The 16229-nt window shown below is 37.8% G+C and overlaps 2 pseudogenes; both read right to left on the reverse strand.

Moving 5' to 3' along the window:
• Positions 1-3359: 3359 nt before the first annotated feature.
• LOC116050324 lies at positions 3360-5907 on the reverse strand (annotated as a pseudogene).
• A 1835-nt stretch (positions 5908-7742) lies between these two features.
• Positions 7743-16162, reverse strand: LOC116050325 (annotated as a pseudogene).
• Between the last annotated feature and the right edge of the window lie 67 nt (positions 16163-16229).

Consider the following 16229-nt stretch of genomic DNA (forward strand, 5'->3'; position numbering starts at 1 on the left):
TACTCAGTTTTAGTTTAGTTATTTACGTTTGTATGCTTGCAGTTAACTTTAAGTAACACTAATCCATTAGTTGATTTAATCGACAGATCTATAAAACTGAGTTTGTCCACAAAGAATCATGTAAGTCACAGCTTTACATCTTTGTCTACCAGAGATGAGCTCATAAGTAGAGCTGGCATCACCAATGATTTAATTGATGAAAGAGATTCTCAGAAAACTTCTGCTGTAAAAACACAAGCACGAAGCAACCCTCAAATATTTTTCATAATGCACCAGTTAATGTTTACATTAAGAACTGACCCTCAAAAAGTTTGTTTGAAGTATTGTTTACTTAACAGGACTAACTTGACAGTCATTGAAAAGGCATATATTAAAATATCGATATCTGGATTTTCTGAATAGATTTTAGATCACCCAAACTAACAATTATTTTAACCCAGCCCTACTCATAAGTGCCTTGGTATTAAATCATTCAGCATGAGAAAATATCATAAAATTGACTAATCCACTGAAGATAATTTTTTGTTGACTAAGAGGGGGCAGCCCTAGTGAAGACACATAATTACATTTACACTCTGGATTCAGTATTGTCCTGTTACAGATCAAAGTATTTCTAATTCTCCTTGTGTCCCTTACAAACTGATTAAACCCTTTGAGCTGATATAAAAAAGCTGTGAACCTAACTTAATTAAAGTAAATAAAATACTTGACATAAACCTGCTATTTTTCATCAATCCAATTCTGAACTACAACAGTCCGTTTTTACAGGAGACATTTTGAAATGTTACAGTAAAACAAAAAAACTCAGGTGTAAATAATACAAGAAATAATAAGTGCTTCAGTTTCAGGTTCCTGGTTTTGTTCATGCTGACTCACTTTCACACTGTCATAATTTACTGGGACACAGAACAAAGCCATAATAGAGCTTATTAGTAACACCTGGAGATTTCCTAATAGGTCAAAGACAGTCAAACAGTCTGCTGAAGAAGGCACATCCCATAAACCTTTTGTCAATCAGACATTATATGAATCTATAAAATACATGCATGACATTTATGAAGTTAATTTTAAGCAGAGTCTCAATTTAAAGCTAGACTGAAGAAAAATAGATGATCTAATGAATTCATGTCAAGATAAATATAAATAATATATATATATATATATATATATATATATATATATAAACGTAAATAATATATATATATATATATATGAGCACACAAATACTTTCAAACCATGTTAATGAGAAACTTTAAAATTGTTTAATTCTAGAGTAGAGAACATCTTTTTTCAAGTCTACTATACAAATTGAGCCATACACACACAAAGTAATAGTGCAATCAAAATCAAGATATTGTCTCATAATACACAGATAATAAAATTATGTACCCACCTTGGCAAAGGTCATATGTGGCAATCGCACAGTTAGTCAGATGTCTTTTGAAATGACCTATATATAGAAGTTAAATGTAAATGTCATGGGATTGTGTGTGTGTGTGTTTGTTTGTGTGTGTGTGTGTGTGTGTGTGTGTGTGTGTGTGTGTGTGTGTGTGTGTGTGTGTGTGTGTGTATGATCAGTAAGTGAACATTAGGGTAGGCCTGAAACTTTTCATGCCGTTAGTGGATATGATAAGTTTTATTTCCAAGTTGTAAATTCTAGATGAATTCACAATAAAATAACATTACTGATTTGTCAGATGTGATCTGTACAAAGTGACTTCCCATCAGTAGGGTTGTGTACCTTTCGCATCTGAACCAATATCAGTACCAATAACGGTACCTGAAATTCGGTTCCCGGTACCCAACGGTACTTTTTTCGGTACTTTCCCTCTGTAATTACAAAAAAATTATTTCAGTTGTAAAAACAATTCCAAATCTATTTATCCTATTTACTTAGAACATTGTTATTTATTTAGAATATTTTTCACTGACAGAAATTAAATAAAAATCCAACCCCTCCCTCTCTCCTCCCAAACCTGTCCCTACAACCTATTAAATTGAATAATTATTCAACTTTTATTCTTGTATTTGTATATTATTCTTTTCTAGCTTGTTTTATTTTCATCATTTGAATTGCCTTGTTGCTTAAAGGTGCTATAGAAATAAAGTTACCTTGCCTTAGAACCTCAGCCTGTCAGTCAGAGCCCCGGGCATAGAAACCACTGTTGTGCCTGCTTGTCTCACAGGAAGTCAACAGCACCGCGACTGCTTTCGGCTCGCCATTAATATCATATCACAGTGAAAGGTGTCTGCGTGAGGTTTTGAAAAACTGTAACCACACTTGAAACCACTTTATCGGCATTGCCGTGACTCACTGTGACTTCAACAAAACTGCAGAGGCGACGTAGTTTGCTCCGTCCGCACCTCTGCGCGTGTGTGTCGGAGCTCCCCTCTCTGTCAACATGCGGAGAAGACAGATAAGTTTGCGCTACGCGCTGTCAGGTACAAAAATTTGGCACCGTTTAATTTTACGTGAACCAATACTCGGTAATACTGATGTGATTCGGTCAGTACCGGTAAAAGTACAGGGTTCGGTACCCAACCCTACCCATAAGTACAAAAATAATCTTGTTTATAGCCTTTAACTCAGACAACAACACAACCAAAATCATTTACATGGCACCACAAAACTACAAAACAACAAACATGTTTTTCTGCTTCGACTTTCAAACAGGAAGCCCTGTATCAATACTGTAACAGTAGCAGGTTTTTCCTCACATTGTGTAAACTAGCTGTGCACGTTAAAAACTTGCCTGTTCGTGGCGTGACCTCTAGCTCACCCATTGGTTTGTGCCTGATATGTGTTTGTGGTTGGCTTGACTGCCGTTTTGAGGCCAGCAGTTTGCATTTTGCTGGTCGCCATCTTGGTATTTTTAGTGCCAGAATTGACCATATTTGGACAAAAGGGCGGTGCTGGGGAGGATGATGTGTCTAAGCCAGTGTTGTTTATGTTTTCAATAGTGCTGTGCTAAGCTAAAGGCTAAAGAAGGAAAGTTACAGATTTCAACACTTGTGACTCAAGTATTCAGGAAGAGTTTGGCCGGTGAATAAACGTGGATCTCCGGGCGCTGGCACCGTTCATCTGCATCTGAGTAGCTGCTGCCCTACTGTTCAAGGTGCCATCTCATCAGGAGGGGAGGGATAAACATTCACACTCACATCAATTTGGGTTTCGGTATCCTGCCCAGGGACACTTTGTTATAACCTGCCTGCTTATCCAAACTCAGGGTGTGACAACCGCCATCTACTGCTAAAACACTAACTATTAAAAAGGTAGCTCATACAATCACACTTCAAAACATCTGAAATATCCCTTTATTATGAAAAAAGCATAGCATGAACAACTCAAAAACAGGACTTTATGCCCTCTTTAAAGTTGTTAGTGGATGAGTGTTAGCACAAGTTGTACAGAGCAGATATCTTTTCAGATAATTCCTGAATGTCTTGTCTCGTAGCCCATAAACAACCGGACTGATGAGTCGAGGCAGTACCTGAATAAATATCGAAACAGTGTAGCGAATGGCCAGCACCTCTTTTGGGAACAAGTATGTCAGACCCTGCATTACGAGATCATAAACGTAGGTGAGCATACAGAGCAGCATCTGGTAGGATCGAGAGTATACTTATCACCCAAATCAGGCCGATCACAACATACGTTTTCCTGACTGTACAGATCTGGGTGTGGTGGAGAGGGAAGCATATGGCGATGTAACACTCTACTGCCATAATTGCTAATGTTAGGGGATTGTTTAGACTTGCAAATGTAGCAATCGTTAGCAGAACGATACATAGAGAGACGTTAAGAGTGAAAACGATGTAACTCAGCACCTGAACGAGAGTAAACAGACTCAGCAGGATGATATCGTTGATCACCAGGTGGATGTACAGGATGTAGCGAGGGTTCATTTTGAAAACCTGCAGGGGAGGACACAAGTGATTAGGAAACAAAGGGAAAGAGTAGAAACTGTACCATTGATGATATTCAGTGCCTGAATTGGACCGAAAAAGCTCCTAGTAGCCTAGTTAAGCAGTTGCATGACATAATCCTTGTATGTGTCTTGGATGTATTTTTATTCATAACCATATCCAGGGCTCAAGGCTAACTTTTTAAAGTGGTTGCCAGGCTTGGCAACCATGCATCAGCTTTTGGTTGTCGAAATTGACAATACGGTTGCCATGTTTTAAACTGCCTATATTTGGAGCTATTTATTTTTTTCTGTAACTATACCACACATTTTAACAGTGAAACAATGGAAAATGGCTTGCAATATAATTTTCCAGCCCTCTCAAATGCAACGTATCACAAAACTCACCGATCAGATAACAGTTTTGAATCACAGATTGGATCAATTTTCAAATCAGCACAAAAAAGGGGGGAAATTTAAATCATTATTAAAAATGTAATAATAACTTTTAACAATAATTACTTCTTTCACCAATAACTTGCTGTTAAACGACAAAAACAGATGAGAAAATGGTATTTTACAATAACGTTGAATGCACCACAAGGTTTACCAGTTTTAAGTAAACACAACTTTTTGTCCCGTCTGTGTTGTTTTTCCGACAACTGCAGTGACCAAGTGCGTGCTAGCAAAGATCCTGGTGCTACTTTGTGTCTATTAGCTCATAGCCTTAGCACCATCACAGACATTTAGGTGGCACCATAATGAGGCACCGAAATCCTCGTTGCCATTCCGTCCGGTAGATACCTGGCACCGGTGCCATATTACCACCGGATTTTAACATGGGCCGTTAATGTGAAGACGCGTGTGTGGAAAGCGGTCGCACAACAGCTGAAATGTTGTGTTGCGCATGAACATAGTGTTTAAGCTTTACGGAGACAACCAAATACAATATTGACTTCTTTTGAAATAAGAATTTCCAGTTTTTTATGTTTTTATTTGTTTTTATATATTTAAAAAAAACACTAATATTGAACAGGTGGTTGCCAAAGGGGCAACCAGAGGCCATGAATCAGTTGCAGCGGTTTGCCAGCGCACCAAGCAAGAGTATATGAGAGGACATATGAGTAAACTGCGTGAGAGGGGTTATTGTTGCAGGTTATTATGGACAATAGCAAACATGCAAATACAATTATAGAGCACAGAATATATTTTTGTTTGTTTATATATTTTGCTTGTGTATAATTTATTTTCAAAATGTAATGAATGTGCTCAAAATATACACTGTGTTCCAAATTATTATGCAAATGATATTTTACACAGATTTTCCTAAATAGTCAATGCAAATGACAGTCAGTATAATTTTCAAGTCACCAACCGTTAGGGTATAAGTCGAATTCCATTGAACAAACCACCCAATGAAAACAGTTTTTTTTAAATAAAAAACTCAAAATGCACTGTTCCACATTATTATGCATAACAGTTTAAAAACATTTTATAGGTTATAAAGAACCGAAAATGGTCATTGGCTGAATTTGCAGCTTTTGGAGGTCATATTTACTGAAATCAAAAGCTATTTCAATCAAACACATCTTAACAGGGCAAGTTACATGTTAACATAGGACCCCTTCTTTGATATCACCTCCACAATTCTTGCAACAATTGCTCGCTCAGGAATGAGGCACAAATATAACACCATACTAAAGTGAGTACCAGTCCATTTCAGGCACTGATTATATTAGAATATATCAAAACATACTGTTTAATCCTATGAAGTGATGAAATGATTTTCAACTTGGTACATACACACATACATGCTGAATAGATTTCTAGAAATAGACGAGACTCAGACCTGATGTTTTGAGAATGTGTACACCAGGGTACTGTTGACATAATTGATGGAGATGCAGAGAACCACAGTAATCACATTCTTGATTATAGCTGTGTTTAAAGTGTCCCGATACACAGCTGTTGTGAAATTGCTGCCAGTATTTGAGAGGTTCATGAGTCGACTGTCCAAACCTGTTTCACCAGACAACTGTCGGTTACGTTAGATAAAGAGAACAAAATGATAGAATATTATTGATCAGAAGGTCGAGTTCTTTGCCAGACACAAATCACCATCTTGAAAGAAGCTTCTCTCATAAATACAAAGCTTTACAATGCTAAATGAAAAACATTTTTAGATTTGGACTCATATAGGCCATAAAAAGTAAATTCAATTTGAATAAATGTCACTTTTACTGTGCATTCATCAACAATACACAATTTTAGTTATTTTTATTTTGTTATTTAGTTAATTTTATTACTGACATTTACACAAAAACCATCATAAAGCAGTGTGATGACTAGGCCTGTCCTTGATTAAAGAAAATCTTAATCGACTAACACTCGTATGATTTTGTCGACTAATCAATTAGTTGATTTAATCGACAGATCTGTAAAAACTGAGTTTCTACTCAAAGAATAATGCAAAAACACAACTTTAAATCTTTGGTTAACCAGAGATGTGATTATACTTGAAATCATAAAAAAATGTCTTGAAATGAGAACGTCTGCTGTGAAAAGACTATTCTCTGTACATATACATATGTTATTCATTTAGCACCAAAACAGAAACAGTTGACAGTTTTTGAAAATTATAAGTAATATATATATATTTAAGCACACAAATAATTTGCATTTCGAATCCATCGAGAGACCAGACCAACATTCAAACCATGTTAATAAGAGATATTAAAACGTTTTTTTCCGAATACTTTTTAATTCTAGAGTAGAGAACTTCGTTCTTAATGTACAAAATGAGCCATACACACAACAAAAGTAAAATAAAGATCAAGATATTATCTCTTAATACACAGCTAATAACACAGAAAAATATATGTACCCACCTTGGCAAAGGTCATATGTGGCAATCGCACATTAAATCAGATGCCTTTTTAAAATTACTGATTATATAGTAGTTGTAGTGTGTGTGTGTGTGTGTGTGTGTGTGTGTGTATATATATATATATATATATATAAGTTAAATGCAATTGTCATGGGATAAAGATCAGGCTGTGTGTGTGTTTGTTTGTGTGTGTGTGTGTGTGTGGTGTGTGTCATCAGTAAGTGAACATTAGGGAAGGCCTGAAACTTTTCATGCAGTTTGTGCCTCATAAGTTTTGTTTGTATCCAAGTTGTAAATTCTAGCTAAAATTACAATAAAATGATATTCTCAATCTCTCACAAACTAAATATAATCTTATTTACACCTGTAACCCAGACAACAATACGACCACAATCATTATAATATGTCGGCACAAAACTACAAAATAAAAAGCTTTTTGTTTCTGCTTTGACTGTCCAATAGAAAACCCCGTATCAATACAGCAGCAGGTTTTTCCTCACATTGTGTAAACTAGCTGTGCCAGTTGAAAATGTAACTGTTTGGGCGTGACCTCTAAATCACCCATTGGTTTGTGACTGTGGCTGGTTTGTTGGCTTGACTGCCGTTTTGATGCCAGCACTTTGCATTTTTCGCGGTCGCCATTTTGGAGCCAGATGTGACCATATTTGGAGAAAAGGCGAAGCTCGAGAGAATGTTGTGTTAACCCAGTGTTGTATATTCATCTGCATGAAATGCGTTTAGCTGCTGCCTCCCTCCACAGCAGGACATTGCTTAGCTTCCGTGTCGGAACTCCTGCCTGCTTCTTCAAACTGGGGGCGTACCGACCTCATACTGTAGCTAATGCACTGACTATGGAAAGGTAGCTCATACAACCACACTTCTAAACATCTGACCTATCCCTTTATTATGAAACAGTGTAAGCATAGCATGTGTAAACCAAAAACAGGACTTCACGGCATCTTTAAAGTTGCTTGTGGGTGAGTGTTAGCCCTAGTTGTACAGAGCAGATATCTTTTCAGGTAATTCCTGAATGTCTTGTCACGTAGCCCATAAACAACCGGACTGATGAGTCGAGGCAGAATCTGAACAAATACCGAGACAGTGTAGCGAATGGCCAGCACCTCTTTTGGGAACAAGTATGTCAGACCCTGTAACATGAGATCATAAACGTAGGTGAGCATACACAACAGCAGCTGGAAGCCGTGGATGAGGACAGTGTTCCTCGCTTTCTTGACGTCTGTGGCAGCTGCCTTTGCTGCAAATAGGATCCTGAAGTATGTATAGAATAGAGTGAGCCAAATAATGACCAAAAACATTGAGTTGAAGGCATCTCTCTTCAGTGTCAGATTAGAGTTTCTGAAAACATTTACTCTGAGACAAAAAACTCTGGAAGTGAAGAATTCCAGGGATTCTGTTGCCAAGGCCACAAATAAATCTGGTAGTATCGAGAGTATACTTATTGCCCAAATCAGGCCGATCACAACATACGTTTTCCTGACTGTACAGATCTGGGTGTGGTGGAGAGGGAAGCATACGGCGATGTAACACTCTACTGCCATAAATGCTAGTGTAAGAGGATTGTTTAGATTTGCAAATACTGAAATCATTAGCAGAATGATACATAGAGAGACGTTAAGAGTGAAAACGATGTAACTCAGCACCTGAACGAGAGTAAACAGACTCAGCAGGATGATATCGTTGATCACCAGGTGGATGTACAGGATGTAGCGAGGGTTCATTTTGAAAACCTGCAGGGGAGGACACAAGTGATTAGGAAACAAGAGTTTTCAGTTTCAGTGCCTGAATTTGACCAAAAAGGTCCTATTAGCCTAGTTCAGCAGTTGCACGGCATCATTCTCGCAATTGTCTTTGATATATTCATACCCATATCTTCTTAATGTATCACTTCAAATTAATTGTTGTATGCATTTCATTAGAAACATTTACATTTTTGCTCACCAGCGACTGTAACTTGTGGTTTTCCAACATTAGCCACGCAGCATTTTCACTAGCCACTATTTTGTTTGAAATTAGAAAGTTTTACTTGATCATAGTTGACTGTGGTGGGATACACTGAAGAACTAGATTTACAATCCTTTTAGATGTAAATGACACCAGCCAAATCAATAAGATGTAGGCTATAACACAGCAGTCACGATATATTCAGCTGTGATAGGATTGTGTGTAAAGCTCCTTTTGTATTAAAACGAACCGATTAAGACAGCACAGACGTAAAAAGAGAAGCTTCTTATTGCATACGTGGTACTGGGGTGTAGTAGCTTAATTGAAGCTAGCAGAATCAAGCAGAGTCAGCAGCTGGCACACGCCACAGTGACAAGAAGCAGAGCAAACACAGCAAAAGTCTGTTGTCCTGCTGCACGCGCACTATACTTAATTTACAAATCTCTTGTCAAAATGTTTTTCTGCCACAGGCTCAAACGTAGCCTCGGCTTCACCCCTCTCTTGTGTGCAAGACTAGGCGTTAGCTTCAACACAGGAGCACAGCTGTGATCCAGAGCTTAGTCCACGGTTGGAACACAGCTGTGCTCCTGTGTTGAGTGGTGGCACAGTAGTCTACTACTACTACTACTACTAATAGTCTATCAAATTGTCCATTTTAACAGTTAAACAGTCCATTTCTAGTTCTTTTTTAAGCTGCTATGTGAGAGACGCAGTTGCGCTGGTGTTTAGGGGTGCGTACCTACTCACCATAGGAGGTAAGTAATAAGAAGTAATGGTACTCGTGTATGGCTTTATATTTGTGCCTCATTCCTGAGCGAGCAATTGTTTATTTTTTTAGCACAGAGAAATATTTTTTGCCTGGGTAGGTCAGACCGTAGAGCGCACGCCCATATGAAGAGGTCTCTACCCTGACACAGAGGCCCAGGGTTTGAATCCAACCTGCGGTGATTTCCTGCGTGTCTTCCCCCTCCCTCTTCCCTTTTATGTCTGAGCCGTGATTAAAGGCGGAAATGCCCCAAAGATAACCTTAAAAAAATTATGTATTTTACTTTTTATTTTTTTTTTTTTTTATTTTGCAAGTACATACATTACATTTTGAAGAGAAAGTGAGTGTGTGTGTGTGTGTGTGTGTGTGTGTGTGTGTGTGTGTGTGTGTGTGTGTGTGTGTGTCGGTGTGCAAGCAGTGCGTGCACAGAGTGGAGATGTTGAGAGAGACATGACTGGTGTGCATCAGCGGTTTGCCGGGGCAACAAGCAAGAGTATATGAGAGGACATGTGAGTAAACTGCGTGAGAGGGGTTATTATTGCACATTATTATGGACAATAGCAAACATGCAAATACAATTATTGAGCACCGAATATATTTTTCTTTGTTCAAATGAAATAATTTTTTGCTTGTGTATAATTTATTTTCAAAATGTAATGAATGTGCTCAAAATATACAATTGCTTGCTCAGGAATGAGGCACAAATATACAGTAACACCATACTTGTGAACAAAAATCCAAAGAGAGTATCAGTCCATGTCAGGCACTGATTATATTAGAATATATCAAAACATACTGTTTAATCCTATGAAGTTTATGAAATGAATTTCAACTTGGTACACACATGCATACATGCTGAATGGATTTCTAGAAATAGACGAGACTCAGACCTGATGTTTTGAGAATGTGTACACCAGGGTACTGTTGACATAGTTGATGGAGAGGCAGAGAACCACAGTAATCACATTCTTGATTATAGCTGTGTTTAAAGTGTCCCGATACACAGCTGTTGTGAAATTGCTGCCAGTATTTGAGAGGTTCATGAGTCGACTGTCCAAATCTGTTTCACCAGACAACTGTTGGTTACGTTAGAGTTAAAGAGAACAAAATGATAGAATATTATTGATCAGAAGGTCGAGTTCTCTGCCAGACACAAATCACCATCTTGAAAGAAGCTTCTCTCATAAATATAAAGCTTTACAATGCTAAATGAAAAAACACTATTAGATTTGGACTCATATAGGCTATAAAAAGTAAATTCAATTTGAATAAATTTCACTTTTATTGTGTATTTATCAATACACAATTTTAGTTATTTTTATTTTGATATGTAGTTAATTTTATTACTGACATTTACAAAAAAAACACCATAAAATAAAGTGATGACTAGGTCTGTCCTTGATTAAAGAAATTCTTAATCAACTAATGTATGATATATATATATATATATATATATATATATATATATATATATATATATATATATATATATATATATATATATATATATATATCGACTAATCCATTAGTTGATTTAATCTACAGATCTGTAAAAACTGAGTTTCTCCTCAAAGACTAATGCAAAACACAACTTTAAATATTTGGTTAACCAGGGATGTGCTCATACATTTCTTGGTAATAAATCCTTTAGCATGAAAATAGTATGAAAAATGACTAATAGTAAAAATGTCTGCTGTGAAAAAAGACTATTCTCTGTTATTCTTGGAACACCAAAACAGAAACAAATAATATTTTAAGCACAAATAATTGCATTTCAAAGCAATCAAGAGCGCAAGATTCAAACCATGTTAATAAGAGCTATTAAAACATTTTTTTTTTCGAATATTGTTTCATTCTAGAGTAGAGAACAGCTTTCTTAAAATCTAATGTACAAAATGAGCCATGTACACAAAAGTAAATAAAAAATCAAGATATTGTCTCCTAATACACAGATAATAACACAGAAAAATATATGTACCCACCTTGGCAAAGGTCATATGTGGCGATCATACACACAGTGTCAGATGTATTTTGAAATTGCTTATTATATAGTAGTTAAATGCAACTGTCATGGGATCAAGATCAGGTGTGTGTGTGTGTGTGTGTGTGTGTGTGTGTGTGTGTGTGTGTGTGTGTGAGTGTGTGAGTGATTGTGTGTGTGTGTGTGTGTGTGTGTGTGTGTGTGTGCGCGCACGCTTGTTTTATTATATTCGTGGGGTCCAAAAACCGGGGAATACAGTATACTTGTGGGGTCTGCACAGCCGTGTGGGGCCCAAAATGCTGGACCCCACAAGGTTAAAGGTCTGTTTGAGGGTTAAGACTTGGTTTTAGGATTAGGGTTAGAATTAGGTTATGGTTAGGGTGAGGGTAAGGGTTAAGGTTAGGCATTTAGTTGTAATGGTTAAGGTTAGGGTAAGGGACTAGGGATTGTATTATGTCAATGACGGGTCCCCACAAAGACAGTGAAACAACCGTGTGTGTGTGTGAGTGTGTGTGTGTGTGTGTGTGTGTGTGTGTGTGTGTGTGTGTGTGTGTGTGTGTGCATGTGCACTATGCCTCATAAGTTTGGTTTCAAAGTTGTACATTGTAGATAAAATTACAAATAAAAACGAGACATTACTGTACATTGATTTGTCAAATGCTTCTGTAAAAAGTGACTTAAAATAATCATATTTACATCTGTAACTCAGACAACATACCGACCACAATCATTTTAATGCCAGCACAAATAACAAACTTATAAAACAAAAACGTTTTGTTTTCTGTACTGTAGGAAATCCACTCTTAGTTGTTAAATTCAGGGAAATAAAGAAGAGTTCGGTTGTCACATTAGTATATTCAACATCCGCGGTAAGAAACGCACACAATGAAAGACACTTAGCTGAGTTATTGATTTAAATACGCGTATTGGACGCTGGTAGCCCACAGCGGAAAACATGCTTGAAGTCCACGGAGCCGTGAACCCGCTAACAGCTGTTTGCGTAGTTTTGTTCAGTTTATTAAAATTGTACGCAATTACAAATTACATCAAATTCGACACTGTAGGCCATCGGCTCCCCAGCAACACTCCCGCCACGTGTGAAGTACATCGGATGAACAGTTCTTGAGAAATTTTAATGACAGACACACAAACTCATAGAGATTCCTTGCTTTATAGTTAAGCTCAGTTTAGACCAAATATTTGCAACATGATGAGTTGAACTTGCAACTACTTGCAACGCGCCGGTCTGCAACGTTCTAAAACCTGCCATTTTACACCGATGCGACGAGATGGAGTGTCACCTTTATAGCAACAACTCTCTTCAACTTCAACTTTATGTGTGTCCCCGAAGGGCGATTAGGTGTGCAGCAAGTATAAACACATACTTTATACTGTACTTTAGTTCTAACTTCAGATGTTCAGCTATTTTTTTAGCTAGAACATTTGTAGCAATAGAATTATTCAAAATATGAACGAGGATAACATTAGTGATAGTGAGATACTTGCTACAGTTGCATTTCTAGAAGTGAGAAAACGACGAAAACATTTTATTTTTCTGATTTACTGCTTTGTTCTAACACCGCTCCCTCTCTTTAGTCACTCTCTAGTTCGCTCGATCAAAAATCTGTGCTCGCAGGCGCTCTTTGAGCCTCTGTCTAAAACTCTGCCATTTCGACCAGTTGACAGTTTGTAACATAGAAATAAAATGGATTATGGATCATTTTATTTCTATAATTAGTAGCTGACTTTACAAACAGACTTCTCTACTGGCTGTTGAAACAGGTGACGTCTCTTACGATTTAAAACCAGCCGCCGGCGACTTCACAAGCTGAGTCGCAGCGACACCATCAGTTGGTGTGAGTCGACCTGAGACAGGCCAGTTCAGACCACTGCAGCTTTCCCTACAACGCTCTAAAATAGTTTTATCTGGTCTCGAATCTTTGGTCTGAACTGGGCTTTAGATGACACTATGCATGCAGTCTGATCCTGACACAGGATGATAATTATCTTGTTTTTGGAGGAAACTTAGCAGCAGAAATGACAGGGTTTGATTCCTTAATCATTTTCGCTGCAGTCTATGGTTTGTTTGCTTTTACTGAACACAGCAAATACTTTTTCAAATGCTGTCTGAATGTCTTGTCTCGTAGCCCGTACACAATAGGACTGAGAAACCTGGGGAGGATCTGGATGATGATGTAGCAAACAAAGAGTACAAGTACATAATGTTCAGGGAACCAGTACAACAGCGCCTTTTGTAACACGTGGGCTACGTAGGTTAGCATATACAAAAGTAGCTGAAAGCCATGGATCAGGATTGTATTCCTGGCCTAATCTGGACATGAATCTGCTTTAATATGACTGTGCTATTGCAAGATAAGGTTTTACAGCAGATTCAAAGAGTGTTTCACATGCTTCTGACCTAAAAAACTTCATTGACGTCAATTTTAAAATAAATGGGACTATAATTAACTAAATGGACATCATGCCGTATTGAAGAAGACTTGAAACTAGTGATTGAGGTTATAAACTCATTATGAAAATGTTTACTGCGATAATAAATATAGTGAGAAGTAGGCTTATTTTCTCATAGACAGTGGAGTGGCCCTCTGCTGAAGCTGTGTCCATTATTTTTACAGTCTATAGTTGTAATGGTGTAGCGTCAATATGTCTGTTAAAATTACCGTTTTTGCCATCAGAATTAGAAAATAGTATTTCAACAGTAAGTTCCACACCAGCTGCAGCCTTCACAACTCTCCTCTTTACTTAGCTATGTTAATGCTCGCCACAGTGTCACGCGAATGCTCCAAAAGTTGTCTGGCGTTGTCTGAAGCTCGCCCTATATTAGATAAACGGTTGCCATTGGCCCGACCTGGGCCAGGTCGGATGGAAATCTATGTGAACTGCAGGGGCACCAGACGTATTTGCCGTTTTAAAACAGGAGCTCACATATTTGTCTAACTCCCAGAATAATTGGAGCCTGAAGTTGTGCAAACCTTTTTTCTTTTACTTTTATTGAAAAGACCTATGTTTTACAGTATGCTGACTCTACACAGATACTTTTTCAAGTACTTCCTGAAAGTATTGTCTCGTACCCAATAGATGATTGGACTAATGGATCGTGGCAGGATCTGTACAATAATATAGCAAGCAAACAGAGAGTCCGTGTAATTCGTAGGAAACCATTGCTGCAGAACAGTTAAAAGCTGGGGGGCTGCATATGTTGTCATACACAAGAGCACCCATGGAGGAGGATTGTGTTTCTGGCTTTTTTAGCATCTCTGCTCGCTGTTTTTGCAGTAAATAGAATTCTGAAGTAAGTGTAAAAGATAGTGATCCAAACTAGAACTAGAAACACTGAATATGTGATATCTCTTTTTTTGATGATGATGGGATTTGGAAAGACAGTTTGTCTGATGCAGAATACTTTGGAATGAAAGAAGTCCATAGGCTCTGTGGCCAAAGTGATGAACAGATCAGAAAGAACAGAAAAAATGCTTGTGGCCCAGATTAAACCAATCAGCATTAAAGTTCTCTTGACGGTACAGATTTGCACGTGGCGAAGGGGGATGCAGATGGCGATGTAGCACTACACCGCCATGCAAGCCAGGTTCAGAGGGGTGTTTTCAGTGGTGAAAAGAGCAAACAGGATGAAGATGCAACAGAGGGAGACATTAATTGTGTAGATGGTGTAACTGATGACAAACAGGATGCCGGTCAGCGTCACTTGGAGCATGTCGTTGACCACCAGGTGAATAAAAAGGATGTAGCGTGGATTCATGTAGAAGATCTGGAGGGTAGAAGTATGGAGGAACGTTTCAACCATAGAGGGTAGATTTTTTTAGTATTGACATTAGCAAATTTTTGCTTTCAATTTTTGTGCTAACTTTTGCCCCATTTACAGTCGGAATTAACATGTGATCCAAATCTGGATGCTGAGTGTAATGGAAGGGCGTCATTCATTTTTAAATCACTTTTTTGCATGGAAAGACATGAGAGCTACTGTTACTTCAAGTAGCTTTTGTCACGCTTGCTTGAGCTTGCAGGAAGAAGCGGGGTCAGGTGACCCTTCAAGTTCCAGCTGTGAATTTAAACTTTCATTAACTTGCAGTTTTCTATGTCCAGACAGCATATACAGATACAGATTGCATGTTAATGCCAAGTATAAATGGTGAACTTTTACTTTGTGACTCTGTTTTATCAAAAGTTGACAAATCTATACATACTTGTCTATATGTAGACATGCATTGTCACCACTCAGACATCAAGGAGTGGATATTTTTTCTTTCTGTGTTGGATGTATTTGGTTAAAGTGTAGTTTTACTCTGTTTTGTGACTGACTGTTTCACTAACCTACCTCATCTTATTTATGTTTAAGAATGATCACTTACATTTAATGTATGTGTTATTGAAGAGTAAGGTCTATATAGCTGATGATGTGAATATTCATTTCTACCAAATATCTAAAGTAAATTATGTTTTACTGGTAGCACGGCATGAAAGATGTGTCAGACCTGGTGTTTGCAGAAGGTGTGAATGAGGCCTGCATTGATGTAGTTGATGAAGATCCCGAGAACCACAACAATCACATTCTTGGTCACAGCTTTAGAGAAGGAGTCTCGATACTGTAAGACTGCCGTTACGTTGGCAGATGTCACGTTCATCTCTCAACAGAAAATAAGATGATCCAGCACCTAAGAAACAGTTGCTGATGTCTAGGGCTGCAACAGA

This window comes from Sander lucioperca, chromosome 6, assembly GCF_008315115.2.
Source record: "Sander lucioperca isolate FBNREF2018 chromosome 6, SLUC_FBN_1.2, whole genome shotgun sequence".
NCBI lineage: Eukaryota > Metazoa > Chordata > Actinopteri > Perciformes > Percidae > Sander > Sander lucioperca.